Below are 14,409 nucleotides of genomic sequence, written 5' to 3'. Positions count from 1 at the left end.
AAGGCAAAGTTGTAGGGAGAAGGGATAAATTGGGCCGGGCTAAGAGAGGGAGGGACATTTCATGAAGGAAATATTTGTGGAAATCGATCTGGAAGGACGGGCAGTGTGTGTTCATGTGAAGAGGGGAATGCAGGTCATACAAAGCAGAAGGGATGATTTAAAGGGAAGGGAGGCATGGCGCTGATTTGTAGCACCATCTGTGGGAATCTGTGGTGGGAATCTGAGCTTATGAGGAGGGTTCTGAAGAGGGTGAGGTGAGGAGTTGGTGGCACCAGATCCTGGAGGATCCAGAATGTCCCATGAAGGACATCAGGAAAATAGAATTAAGTTGTGCTGTGTGGGAGAATCGGTTTGGTCCTTGCCATCAGTCAGTCACTAGGGGTGCCTCATGGCACCCAAAACTTACCTAAAGCTTTTACTGCCTTCTTGTTTGTGATGTGGTAGGCATTGCTTCCTTGGGCTTTGGAAAATAAGATTTTGGTCTGTTTTTTCAAGCATCAGTGGATAGAAAGAACTATTTACATGCAAAAAATACTACCAGTTTTTAGGTCAGCCTAATGAATACATGCTTTTTCTCATCTTTCTCTTTTTCAGGGAAAGGCAGACCAATGAACACCTTTAATTTTTCGGGCATCTATGAAGGTCACAGAGGTGAAAGGGTTATTTGCTGGGTCCCTTTATGTGGTTGACTCCTTTTCTAATTGAAGAAATAACAGCTCCCCTCTGTTTTCTAACTCTGTATCTATGGTGTCTTACACTCTGATTTGGCAATGGTCTTTAAGCATCCGAAATGCTAGAAGAAGTGAAATCATAATCGACTCCAATTAGCTATACTGGCCGAGCATAGCATTACTGTACTTACGTTCACCAGCATGCCTTATGTCTCATTTTAGCTAGTCATTATGTTAGTGCTTCTCCATCAAATTGCCATGGGGATGGCTTAGTAAATTAGAAAATTGATTTGAATTTCCCACTTTTTTTCCTCAATTAAGAATTCATGACCCATACCTCACTAGGAGTTTTTAATAATATGTCCTATGAGAGAATTTACAGGAATTTCTCAAAGCCTGGCCTATTGCTGGGTGCCTTTTACAGATGAAACCCCTTTCTTCCTGAAAGAACTTCAGTCAGCATTTCTAAACTGTGCCAAGAATCCTAATAACTTGGAGATATTTTAAACAAAAAATTTGAAAGTCAATTACGTTTGAGGAGTACTGTGAATGATTCCTAAGTGATTTAGTTCACAGTGTGTATTATTAGCATTCTAAAGGCCCTGAGAAGTCCTGTAAAAGAAGATAACTTTGTAACCTAATTTTTAATCTAATATTAATCACTTAATATTTCTCTAAAACGAGGACACAATACCAAAATGTAATTTCTTGAAATCATTCTCTAGAAGCCCACGCTGGACAATATGGATCACTATGTGACCTTTGGAGGGTCTAGGTTAATCCAAGAATAAAATAAAACTATTAAGAGCCTTGAATTTAGTAGGGGTATTAGGAGTATGTATTGAATTCATTCTCTGTCTACCTGCCAGGATTTATGGGAGGATTTTATTTATTTATTTATTTATTTATTTATTTATTTACTTACTTACTTACTTACTTATTTTGTAACGTGGCGATCCTTTAAAACCTTGTCTGTGTCAACATAGCTGCTGCATCTGATACTATTTTCCTGAACCTGAAGAAACACTGAAGGGGACTGAAATAATAGGACATTAATTTCGGCTACAGAATGCCAATCTTGCTGACCCTGTGGGGTTATTGCAGAGTGAGATTAATTATGCGGACGTGCCGCTCCAGGCTTTGGAGTTGAAGTACCCTGTTGTAATGCATGGCAGGGTCGTTCATGTAGTCGGCATCTTGATATGATTATTATTCCACCAAGGTTTTACCCGCCCCTAGACAATTACAGAACCACTTACCAGCATCTCTCATTGACTCCTTATTTAAAATTCCCAGGGCCACAGCAGGCATTCAGGTCCTTTTGTTGGAGACAGCTACAGATCAATGGCATGAAGCAGCATGGGATTTCCTTTCGGACATGATAAATGCTGAGATTGTTTGCTCAGCAGAAGATAGTCATTCAGCCCCCAGCAGAAAATAGTGTTTCTGTCCCCATGTCGCTGATACAAACATCTAGAATAATGGCAGCAAAACCAGAGAGGGAGCACATAGTAGAAAGATCATGAGATTTGGGGTCAAGTTATCCGAGTTTGAACACCATTAATGCTGGACCTTTGGGGAAATCACTACTTTTTCTGTAAAATGGGATTGATATTAAATGTCAAACTCCTGGCAGTCTTAAGAGGCTTAAATGAATATACATATGAATATATAAGCTTTGTGAGTGACACAATGTTTTAAAAATATTGTGTTTCGTGTGCTAATGAGAACGCCTTCCATTCTTGAACTGGCGGTGTTGACATAATTGAACATGCGTTTAAGGTCTCCATCGCTTGGGTAATATCCTATTAACTCCTATAGTCACTAGTACTGCTACCTAGAGTAGAAAGTGGTAACCATGCATTGATATGATTAGCAGTTGCATTGGGTATATGCCCGTGAAATGATGTGCAGGACAAAGTTTCTGTTTCTAATAGTTGTTCTTAGTCTGTGGTTTCAGGGACTTCATAACTGCAAGATAATATTCATCTAATTGGAATTTTTCAGCAAGTTTTCCTTCCTGTTCTATGCCCAGTGGTCAAAAGTAAGGCTTGTTTTACTTTAATTTTGCACTAAATGCCTTTCTTCCTATGCATGGCTGCATTTCAGCGTGTTACCTGTCTCCAGAGTCCAGCTGTATTGCCATCTGATTCAAGGAGCCTCTCATCCCACCCAATCCCTCTTGCCTCCCCCCCGCCGCCAATTAAAATGCAGATAATTCCTTCTTTACAGCATGTTCCTTGGACTCATTTGTATACTTATGATGGTGTAAGCAAACATAGCTGAACTGCTTTGTGTAGTTAAAGAAATAATAATAGTAAATATGCATTAAGGCATTTTGTATATGTTCACTTATAAGATTCTGTCAACAAACATATGAAGTAGGGACTGTTATACTCCCCCATTGTACAATTGAGGAACCTAAGCACACACAGATTAAGTAATCTGTACCAATATTCTACAGGTACTAAGTGAAAGAACCAGGTATTGGAACATTTAACTAAAAGAACAGATTTAGCTACAGGGTTGTAATTAACAATATGCATGTTAGGAGATCCCTAGTAGGTTGTGAGTTCCTGGATGTTCAAATCTGTTTCATCTTTTAGCATTTAATGTCGCATAGTAGATCCTCAGTTATCATTTATTAGCTTTGCATTGGAAATCACAAAATCCCCGCTTGTACTTTGTCTAACCCACCCTCCCCCCCCCCCCACACACAAACACACACACACACACACATACACACACACACACATTATCTTTCTCTCTCTCTCTCTCTCTCTCTCTCTCTCTCTCTATATATATATATATATATATATGGTTATGTGTGTGTGTGTATACACATATATTAGTATATGTTCTGTCCTCCTGCTCAATTTTCTTGTCAGAGCATTTTAAAACCTCATATTAAGCGCTGCTTGAACACCTCTCTGTGAGGGCACTGTTTTTTTCTAAGTATCATATTTGTTGGAAATAGGGTCACTTGAGTTTTTAGTGGTTTATGGATCAGCAGATAATGGCACTATAAAATTCCAGCCCATTGTCATTCTGATGAAAGGGGGATTGCATGCTCTTACTTTATTTGCAATAAAGTCACCAAATGTCAAATGCATATGTAAAGAACTGTGACCAGAGCCCCTCACCCCTTCCCTCCATCCAGAGTGATCTGGTAGACTGAGGTCACATCCCAGACTATGGGACTGGTGGGTACACATTGCCATCTGTCAGGATAATACTGGTGTCCAAAAAGCCGTGAAAGAAGCCATAGAATTTTTTCAACCGGGACACAGATGCCCACAGACTCACACAGTGTTAGTTCATAAGGGGACGTTCTTTAACACTTTAGATACAGAGAGATGATACTTTCTTTAAGGCTCTCTACTTTTGGCTTATGTGGGTTCCCAGAAAGACTTGGAATATTATCTCTGCATTTCAGGGACAAGACTGGGAGTAGGAATGGAGAGGATGCCTAATGGATTGTTCTCTCTAACAGGCAGAATGCTTGAAAGCAGAGGCTGGCCTAAAGGCCCCGTGTTTTCTCATCATTAGCAGTGTCAGTTTGGTACGTGGTAAGTCTTCTGTGAAAGTTCTTTTTTAACTTGTGGCTTGAACTCTTCTTAATAAAGCTAGTTGTGGAAACTAAGCCACCTGTGGTGCATAAGCAGAGTCATACCACTAATTAATGCAAGAGTCAGGACTAGGACCCAGGACCCATCCCTCTTGTTTCTCTGCATAATTTACAGTGAGGAGCGCTTAGGCACTATGGGATCTGTTTGAGTAGCTGAAGCTCCTGACGCTTCCAGGTCCCTGAAGACAAGTGCAGGTGAAGCTCTAGTCTGATGGATGATAGCAAGCCAGTCATTTTTTCCTGCCAGAAGCAAAGATGACACAGGGAAGTGATCTTGTGAAAGGACAATTGATTCTGTTGTGAGACCAAGATGGCAGAGACCCATTCAAGTCTAATTTCTGAAGGTGGGTTCAGTATTTAAGCAGTGGATTTTGAGGAGAGCCACAGGGCTCACAGTGACGTGTGTCTAGACCCACTCTTGGAAGAGAGGGCATCCTTTGGATGGCTTTTAGCCCTGCTGAACAATCTAGTTTGCACATGAAGATGTGTGTAAAATAAAGCATTAACATCTCATATTTGCATCACACTTCACTGTTATGAAGCTTTTCCATGAATAGTGTCTAATTTGATCCTTACAGCAGCCTATTTTTTGCAATATTTGCAATATTTTTTGCAATATTTGCAATCCTATCTTACTGATGAGGATACTGGGATCCACAGTAAATTATCTAAGGGGCACACAATTAAAGAGTGACCAACAGCAAACTAGAACAGAGATTGACTGTGTCCTTGGGATAGGTTCTTTCTACTTCTCAGCAGTTGCCATATGCATATATGTGTTTATTGTGTAATAGTGTTGGACTGTGGACATAAGCTTGGAGTCCTGGTCCAAAATGGGAGACGAACAGGGAAAAAAAACCTAAATAGTACAGATCAGGATAGACAGTTCTTAGGGTTCTAAGAGAAGTACAGATACCTGCTTAGAGTTTTTAGAAAAGGTATCATTTACTTTTAGCCAGCGACAAGATAAGAGAGAATCAGGAAAGTCTGCAGAATGGGGATAAAGTTGTGGGGAACTGTCGATTTACTTCCTTTCCCTGGTAGCCAGTTTAGTCCCAAGTTGGGTGACTTTGAGAAGCATCTGTATCTTATAAATTGAGGATTGATCTGGGAATTAGGGTTCGGGCTCTCCCTTCCCCAGTTAAATTTTTTACTATCTGTAGCAGGATTTCCAATGGAACTCTAAGATGTATAATGCATAAAAAAGGGGTTCATGGTCAAACAGCTTTGGTTAATGCTGTGCTGAAACAAGTCAACCAGGATATTTACTTGGCAGATGACCAGAGTCTTTAAAATGCTAATGTGTATACTGAATCTCCACGAAAGAACTTTGGGACGTGTCACTCTTCAAAATCATTTGGCCACATGGTCCTTTGGCAGAATGCACATTATGGGATATGACAGTTTGATAGTTTCCATCATGTACTTTGGTGTGATTATACAGTATGACCATATACTTGTTCTCGCCTCTACTTTTTTCTTGTGTGTGTGTGTGTGTGTAAGTCTGACTTGACTCCCAAACTGTTAGATCCATGATCATAAGAACTGTATGTTTATTTCTCTATACCTCACAGTTTCTATTAAAGTATATGAAATAGGGGTTCAATAAATCTTGATTTGAACAAAATTTGATTCTGTAGATGCAGAAGCGAGAGCGTACAGTCTTTATGGAGAAATCAATGGAAACTTGGCCACAGCTTTGTTACCTGTGGCCTCTCTAACAGTTTGTACGTGATGTCTTTCTCTTGTGAGCCTCAAAGGCAGCATCCTGATATTCAAGCCATCCCTTTGAATTAGAGGTTATTAGTGGCAGTGTTCTTATATGACATTTAAAGGGAGAAAACCTCGGATGGCTAAGAAGCTTTTCTATGCTGGAAAAAGTAATTAATTTCCTAACCTGGAGGTTACTGGATCTGAGCCTATAAGGTGACATGACTGTTTTGTGTCTGTGATAGCTGTAATGTCACCTACTTCCCTACTTGAACTCCAGATGGGATCATATTTCCCCAGGGAGCTGCTCCCTCCTCTCTCCTCTCACACGCTGTGAAATGCCTTTGGTTTAGCACTGTGCTTCAAGACTGTAAGCTCCAGGAGGACAGGGGCATTTTCCTTCCCTCCTCCACCCTCAGAGTGTGTCCAGAGTTTGATAAATATTTGTTGAGTGACTTAGAAGGAATCTTAGGTACATTCTCATAAATATTCTTCCCCACTGCAGCCATAAAACTCCCTGAAATGATTCCCTGTCATATTCGGTGTTGGATGTTAAGCTGCTTTCTTGATTTAAAAGGTTATAGTGTTACCCTGTAGTTTTCTCTAACCTCTCCGTGTTGTTTAAACCACTCTAACTTCAATCAAGTGAAAGTTTTTCCGTAATATTTTGAAGAAGCATAACATATTAACAGTAAAATACATAAATACTAAGTGTACAGATTGATGAATTGTTACAAATGAATCATTATGAAACCATCACCCAACTAAAAGATAGAATATTACCAGATCTTAGAAGATGTATTCTTGCCTGTCTCCATCAATACTGCCAAAGGTAATCCAGGTTCTGATGTGAAGTAAGTAATTTATGCTGTTCCTTTTTGAGGAAGTGTTCTCCACTGCTTCAGATTCTTTCAAATTTAAACAAGCAAAATAAAAATTTCAGTTTATTTCATATAAACCCAGGAGCATAACACATTATATTAAATCTCTGTCCACATGTCACATCATCTGGTCCTCTGTAACCACCTCATGAGATAGTCATGGCAGAGGGTTTTACTTACATTTAAAAAAAAAAAATGAGGTATTGAAAGACTAGAGAAGGAAAACGCCCTGGACCATAATCTCCCCAAGTTCAACTTGATTGTAGAGGGTATCATAAGAATCTTAGCTTTTCCATAAGGTACAGAGGCTGGATTTACAACTATTGTCAATCAGAGGACCGTCTTCTCTGAAATATTTAGGGAATAGAGCACTACACTTGGACCTGGTACAGCAAGTTTTGCCCAATGGTCAACTTGAACTAAGTCACTTGGGTTCTTCTTCTTTTAACTAATATTAATGATAACTCCCATTGGTCAACTGCTCCACATTTTCTCAAGTTTTTCACGTTTATTATCTACTTTAATAAGAGATAATGATAATAAGTATTTGCTGAAAGCTTCCTATGTGCCTGGACAGTGCTAACTCCTCTACAGGAATTATCAACTACACTCCTCCCAACAGACTGATGAGGTACGTATTGTCACCCCCGCCATGCAAAACTCCTGCCTCAGTCTCCCTGTGTACGTGGTTAATACTTAACCATCAAATTGTCCACCCACTAGGAAATGGAACACTCTTTTATTTCTCATTAAGAAGTGTCCATGAACATCTAGCATGTCAGTCTTAACTTAGTCATCAAGATAGTGATCAGCTTATGACTCTTAAGTGGTTGTTCTGAATCTTTATCTCCTCCTCTCTCAGGCTATTCAAGGTCAAACAATCAAACTTAGAACTCCAAGTGTAGTGCGCTTCTTAAGGTTTCTTTCACCTTCATCTCACTGAAAACCTAGTTCTAGTTCTCTCTCATGAAGGATGAGACTTGATGATATTTCTTCCCTCACCCCACAGAGCATGTTGCTGTTCAAAATATTAAAGAACAAAAGGAAATCAATCTGTTCACATTCTATTCCAAGCTTCTAAAGATGGCAGGTGGTATATTATATATGTCCTCTCAGAGTTCCCAACACTCTGAAGCTCTTTAGTAACAAAAGGGAAGGTAATATCTAAGAGGAGTGTGCCAATGTTTTCTGGAGTGAACTTTGACTCTGCTGTTATATCAAGGTTAGCGACACTGGCTTATGCTGAAAGTGGGGATGTTTCATTGATCTTTCTATGTATTTCTACTGCTGGGCTTTTCTAGAACATTCAGTATTTAACAACAGGACAGTGTTATTTTCAAAGTAAATGTTGAAAATAGAAACCATATTTAGGTTAAAACAGCTTTCATTTATTTAACCTGTCTACAAGGGTTCACAAATCATTTGCAGAACTGTTAAAAAGGAAGACTCATGCTACTTAAAAAAATAAATTTTTAATTAACATACAATAAAATTGACTTTTTTAAAAGTACAACTCTATGAATTGTATAGACTCATTTAATCACTGACCCAGTCAGGACACAGACTCTTCCATCATCCCAAAGACACTACTGTGCTATCCCTTTATAGTTAACACCTGCCCACTACTTCTAGCCCCTGATCTGTTCTCTGTCACCCTAGTTTTGTCTTTTCAGGTATGTCATTTAGATGGAACTGGACAGTTCGTAACCTATTGAGACTGCCTTTTTTCTCTTAACATAATACCTTTGGCATTCATCCAAGTTGTTGTTATGGACAGCTCGTTGCTTTGTCTTGCTGTAGAGTAGGCTATTTTTTCCAGTATACCAGTTTGTTTATCCATTTGCCTGTTGAAGGGCATTTGAGTTGTGTCCAGTTTTTGACAATTAATAACAGAGCTGCCATAAACACTCATGTACAGGTTTTTGTGTCAACATAAGGTTCCAGTTCTCTTGGGTAAATACCCAGGAGTGGGGATGCTGCATCCTATGGCAAGTGTATGCTTGACTTTCTAAGAAGTGGCCATGTGATTTTCCAGAGAGGCAGTGCCATTGTGTAGTCACCGCAGTAGGACGGTTTCAGTTGCTCTGTATTCTGTTTAGCACTCAGCATTGCCAGTATTTCTTACTTTAGTGATTCTGAAAGGTATGTAGCGGTATCTAATTTTGTGCTTTTAATTTTCATTTCCCTTATGGCTGATGATGTTGAACATCCTTTCCTGTGTTAATTTACCTCCTGAATATCCTTTTCAGTAAATGTCTCTTTAAGACTTTTGACATTTAAAACTGGGTTGTTTAGATGTATAAAGAAAACGTTGTGTATACACACAACCCCATGCACAGAAGGAAATTTTACCGTTCACAACATGGATGGACCTAGAGGATATTATGCTAAGCATTTAAGTCAGACAAAAAAAGGCAGATACCAAATGACTTCACTTATATGTGGAATCTTAAAAAAACAACAGACAAATAAAGAACAGAAATAGACTTATAAATACAGAGAACAAATGTGATTACATGTGGTTACGATAGGTGATGGGCAATGGGTAAAACAGGTGAAGGTGATTAAGAGGCACAGACTTCAAGTTGTAAAATTAGTAAGTCATAGGGATGAAAAGTACAGTATATGTATAGTCAATATTGTAATAGCTTTGTATGGTGACAGATGGTAACTGTACCATGGTGAACATTTTGTAATGTATGTAATTGTCAAATCACCATGTTGTATCCCTGAAACTAATATTATATTTTGTCAACTGTACTTCAATTTTTAAAAAAGTTGGGATGCTTATACTGTGATTCCTACAACTTTATTCTTCGTTTTCAAAATGTCAAAATTCAAGGCATTTCTCTTTCCATATACGTTTTAAAATCAGCTTGTCCATATCTATAAACAAATCTTGCTAAGATTTTTTATTGGAATTTTATTAAATATGTCGATTAATGTGGGGGGAGAATTGACATCTTTCTATGCGGAGGCTTTCAATCCATAAATATGGTATGTCTCTTGCATTATTTTCTATTGCCACCAAAAAATTACCAGAAATGTGGTGGCTTAAAACAACATCCATGTATTACATCACAGTTTCTGTGAGTCAGTTCAGGTACAATATTCTCTGCCTAGTGTCTTACGTGGCTAAAGTTAAAGTGTCAGCAAGGTTATGTTCCTTTCTGGAGGCTCTGGGGAAGAGTATGGTTGCAAAGCTGGGCAGATTTTTTGAAAGTTTTTATTTAAATTCCAGTGAGTTAACCTAAAATGTAATATTAGTTTCAGGTGTGCACTGTAGTGATTCAACAGTTCCATACATTAGCCAGTGCTCATCACAACCAGTGCACTCCATAATACCCATTATCTTTATAACTCATACCTCCATCTCCCTTCTAGTAGCCATCACTTTGTTCTCTACAGTGAAGAGTCTATTTTTTTGCAGCGCTCCCTCTCACTCCCCCCCTTTGCTCATTTTTTTTTGCTCCTAAATTCCACATATGAATGAAAACATATGGTATTTGTCTTTCTCTGACTGACTTACTTCACTTAGCATAATACTCTCTAGCTCCATCCATGTTGCTGCAAATGGCAAGATTTCATTCTTTTTTTATGGCTGAATAATATTCCATTGTGTGTGTGTGTGTGTGTATATATATATATATATATATATATATATATATATATATATGTATATACCACATCATTTTTATCCACTTATCTATTGATAGGCACTTGGGCTGCTTCCATAATTTGGCTGTTGTAAATAATGCTGCTATGGACATCGGGGTGTATGTATCTCTTTGAATTAATATTTTGTATTCTTTGGGTAAATACCTAGTAGTATGATTGCTGGATTGTAGGATAGTTCTATTTTTAACTTTTTGAGGAACCTCTATGCTGTTTTCCAAGTGGCTGCATCAGTTTGCATTCCTACTGAGTGTAAGAGAGTTCCTCTTTCACCACATCTTCAAGTTGTTGGTAGAATTTTATTTCCCGTGTTGAAGGCCCTAGTTACCTGTTCTCTCGCTGGCTGTCAGGCTATCAGCTGAAAAGCTCTCACAGCTCTAGAAGGTCACCTGTGACCAAACAGAAGGTACTTGACAGGTTACTACATTTATCTTTAACACCAAAGTCCTCTCAAGTTCTTTTCTCACTTCACATTTCCATGATTTGTCTGTCTGCTACATCTCTCTGACTTTAACCAGAGAAAGTTCTTTGCTTAAGGGCTGATGTTAATGATTAGATTGAGTCCATGTGGATCATCTAGTATAATCTCCATATTTTGAAGTCCATAACGTTAATTATGTTTGCAGAGTTCTTTTGGCTAAGTAGGGCAACAAAACAGATTCCAGGGATTTAGGGCATGAGGCCGTTTTGCCAACCATGTATTTCTATTTATTTAGGTCATCTTTGATTTCTTTTATCAATATTTTATATATTTCAGCATACAGACCTTTTTACATATTGGTTAGACTTTTTGCTCAGCATTTTTTTTAGTTATTATAACAAGTCTTTTTATTTATTTTTAAATTCTTTTAATTTTTTTTTTAATTTTATATTTGAGAGAGAGAGAGAGAACACAAGCAGGGGAGGGGCAGAGAAACAGAGACAGAATCTGAAGTAGGCTCCAGGCTCCTGGAGAAAGCCTGATGTGGGGCTCGAAGTCAGGAGCAGTGATATCATGACCTGAGCCAAAGTCAGATGCTTAACTGACTGAGCCACCCAGGCGCCCCTTATTATAAGGAGTCTTTTAAAAAGTTTTGTTTTCTAGGCACCTGGGTGGCTCAGTCAGTTAAGCGTCCTCTGACTCTTGGTTTCTGCTTTGGTCATGATCTCACGGTTTGGGTTTGTGAGTCCAAGCCCTGCATCAGGCTCTGCACTGTGAGTAGGGGTCTGCTGGGTATTCTGTCTCTCTCCCTCTCTTCCTGCCCCATCCCTGCACACACACTTGTGCTCTCTCTCTTTCAAACTAAATAAATAAACTTAAAAAAGTTTTGTTTACCGTTGTTATTGCTAGTATATATAATTTTTTCATGTTAATTACGTATGCTGTGACTTCTTTTTTTGTAATAAATTCTTTAGGGTTTTCTATGTTGAAAATTACATCATCTGTGACTAGCCTTACTGTGCTAGTTAAGACTTCCAGGATGATGGTGAATAGTACTAATAATGAATATCCTTGTCCTGCTGCTGATCTGAGTGGAAAAGTATTTGGTTTTCAACATTAGATGTTATGTTAGCTGTAGGTTTTTTATAGATGCTCTTTATTGGTTTGAGAAGGTTCCCTTCTATTCTTAGTTTGCTAAGGACTTTTATCATGAATGGGTACTGAATTTTGTCAAATGTTCTTCTTGCGTCAATTAAGATAATCATGCGGTATACTTATTTAGACTTTTAAAATACTGAAACCAGTGTTGCATTCCTGGGTTGAACTCTGCTTGGTTGTGGGATATCTGTAGATTTGTTTACTTATATCATCTGTGGCAGAATTTCGAATCAGAGTAATGTTGTGTCATAAAATGAACTGGTAATTGTTTTGTCTTTTATTTTCTGGAAGAGATTATCTAGAAGAGATGCTATTTATTCTTCAAATGTTTGGTCAGATTCACCAGTGAAATCATCTGGAGCTTGGAAATTTCTTTTTTGTAAGGTTTCTAATAGCAAATTTAATTTAAAAAAATAATGATAAGACCAATAACATTGTACATTTCATTTTGGATGAGCTTTGGTAGTTTGTGGGCTTTGAAATATTGGTCCATTTCATCAAAATTGTGTAATATGTGACTAGAATATTTAGTATTCCCTTAATTACCAGTTTTCCCTTTATTACCATTTTAATGCCCCATGATCATTAGTGATGTAGCCTCTTTTATTTCTGACATTAGTGATATGTGTCTTTTTTTTTTCCATTGGTTTACCTGGTTAGAGGTTTACCAACATTTTTATTATTGTTGTTCTTTTCAAAAAAACAACTTTTGGGTTCATTTTTTTTTCTCTTTAAAATTTTTTCATCTCTACTTTTCATCATTTCCTTCATTTTGCTTGCTTGTTGTATTTTTCTCCTCTTATTCTAGGTCCTTAAGGTAGATGATTAGCTTATTGACTTCAAATTTTTCTTCTTGTCTAATATAAACCTTTTAATACTATAAATTATTTTCTAAATGCTGCATTAGCTGCATCCCACTCGTTTTGATATGTTGTATTTTCATTTTTGTTCAGTTTAAGAATTTTCTAATAGTCTTCTTTTTGACCCATGAATTATTTAGACACACGATTGACCCTTGAATAACATGGTTTTGAATTGTGCAGATCCACTTATACACAGATTTTTTTTTCAATAAATGTACTACATTTCTGTCAATGTATTTTCTGTTTTTTATGATTTTCTTAATAACATTTTCTTTTCTCTAGCTTATTCTATTGTAAGAATATTGTATATAACATATATAGCATACAAAATATGTGTTAACCAACTCTTTGTATTAATGGTAAGTCTTCCTGTCAACAGTAGGTTGTTAGTAGTTAAGTTTTTGAGGAACCAAAAGTTATGCATGGATTTTTGACTGTGTGGATGGTCAACACCCCAACCCTTTCTTGTTCAAGGCTCAGCTGTATATACCTTAATTTCTAAGTGTTCGAATATTATCCTGTCATTTTCTTTTATTGGTTTCTAGTTTAATTCTATAGTTAGAGCATATATGCTCAATTCTTTTAAATTTGTTAAGGTTTAATTTATAGTTCATAATGTAGCTGATCTTGGTAAATTTCCTATGTGTACTTGAAAAGAATGTGCTTTATTTACTTTTTGGAGTCTTCATATAATTGTTTTATGCATTCTTCCCAGGTTTATAGCTGCATTCGTTAAGAGAAACAAAGTGGGTTTTGCTTACTTCGTTTTACTCATCATTAGAGTTTTCCATGTCACTTTGTTGGTAATTTTATTTACTGGTAAATATTCTTTTCTGAAGTATTCTGCACAAGGGTCCCTTTATGGTTCAAAAACTGTGAACTAGATAAAAGATGGATGGTGAAAATAACTTTCATTTCTTAATAAATGCCATCACTCCCTTTCTGTAAGATGGGATAATTAATAACTTGTCCCATGTCCTTTAAAGGCTTGTTTGTCATATCTTAGGTGAGCATACATGCAAAATATGCTCAAATTTTATTAGTAAGTTAGAGAAGTAAGTTAGGTACAGTTACTGAGTTTATCAGTAAGTTATGATCTGGATGGGATCAGGACTTAAGGAAGTGATTTGGCTGCAGGGTTGACCCGGCATGGAGATGACCATCTAGGGTTTGTAGCTTGGTGTTTATGGCCAAGTTTTCAGTGCACAGATCATAGCAAAGGACATCTGTCAACCAGGAATGAAGCAGCTCATGGCAACTCTGTGGTTATGGGAGGCATATCTAGCTTGGAGCAAGACCTTATGGGGGACAGAATTCAGGCTTCTGGAAAAGAGTGCTGACAAGCCCCAGGTGGAAAGTCCATGTTCCAACTAGGTAGATGGGCTTCAAAGAGTGGCTAGGA

The 14,409-nt window shown here is 37.6% G+C and overlaps 1 protein-coding gene across 2 annotated transcripts in view; it reads left to right on the top strand.

The window, feature by feature from the left end:
* The window catches only part of LOC122230069 (interleukin 1 receptor accessory protein), a 125,160-nt gene that overhangs the window by 30,029 nt on the left and 80,722 nt on the right, over positions 1 to 14,409 (top strand). The window contains exon 2 of one of the 2 annotated variants that reach the window (XM_042955737.1): positions 4,165 to 4,240. The exons of the other annotated variant lie outside the window; for it this stretch is intronic. The gene's annotated coding sequence lies outside the window, so the exon portion shown is untranslated. The remainder of the gene's footprint in view (positions 1 to 4,164; positions 4,241 to 14,409) is intronic. 2 annotated transcript variants of the gene reach the window in all.

This window comes from Panthera leo, chromosome C2 (assembly GCF_018350215.1).
Source record: "Panthera leo isolate Ple1 chromosome C2, P.leo_Ple1_pat1.1, whole genome shotgun sequence".
In the NCBI taxonomy this organism is placed as follows: Eukaryota; Metazoa; Chordata; class Mammalia; order Carnivora; family Felidae; genus Panthera; species Panthera leo.
Note: the sequence above shows the minus strand (reverse complement) of the source record. Positions and strands in the feature narration are given on the sequence as shown.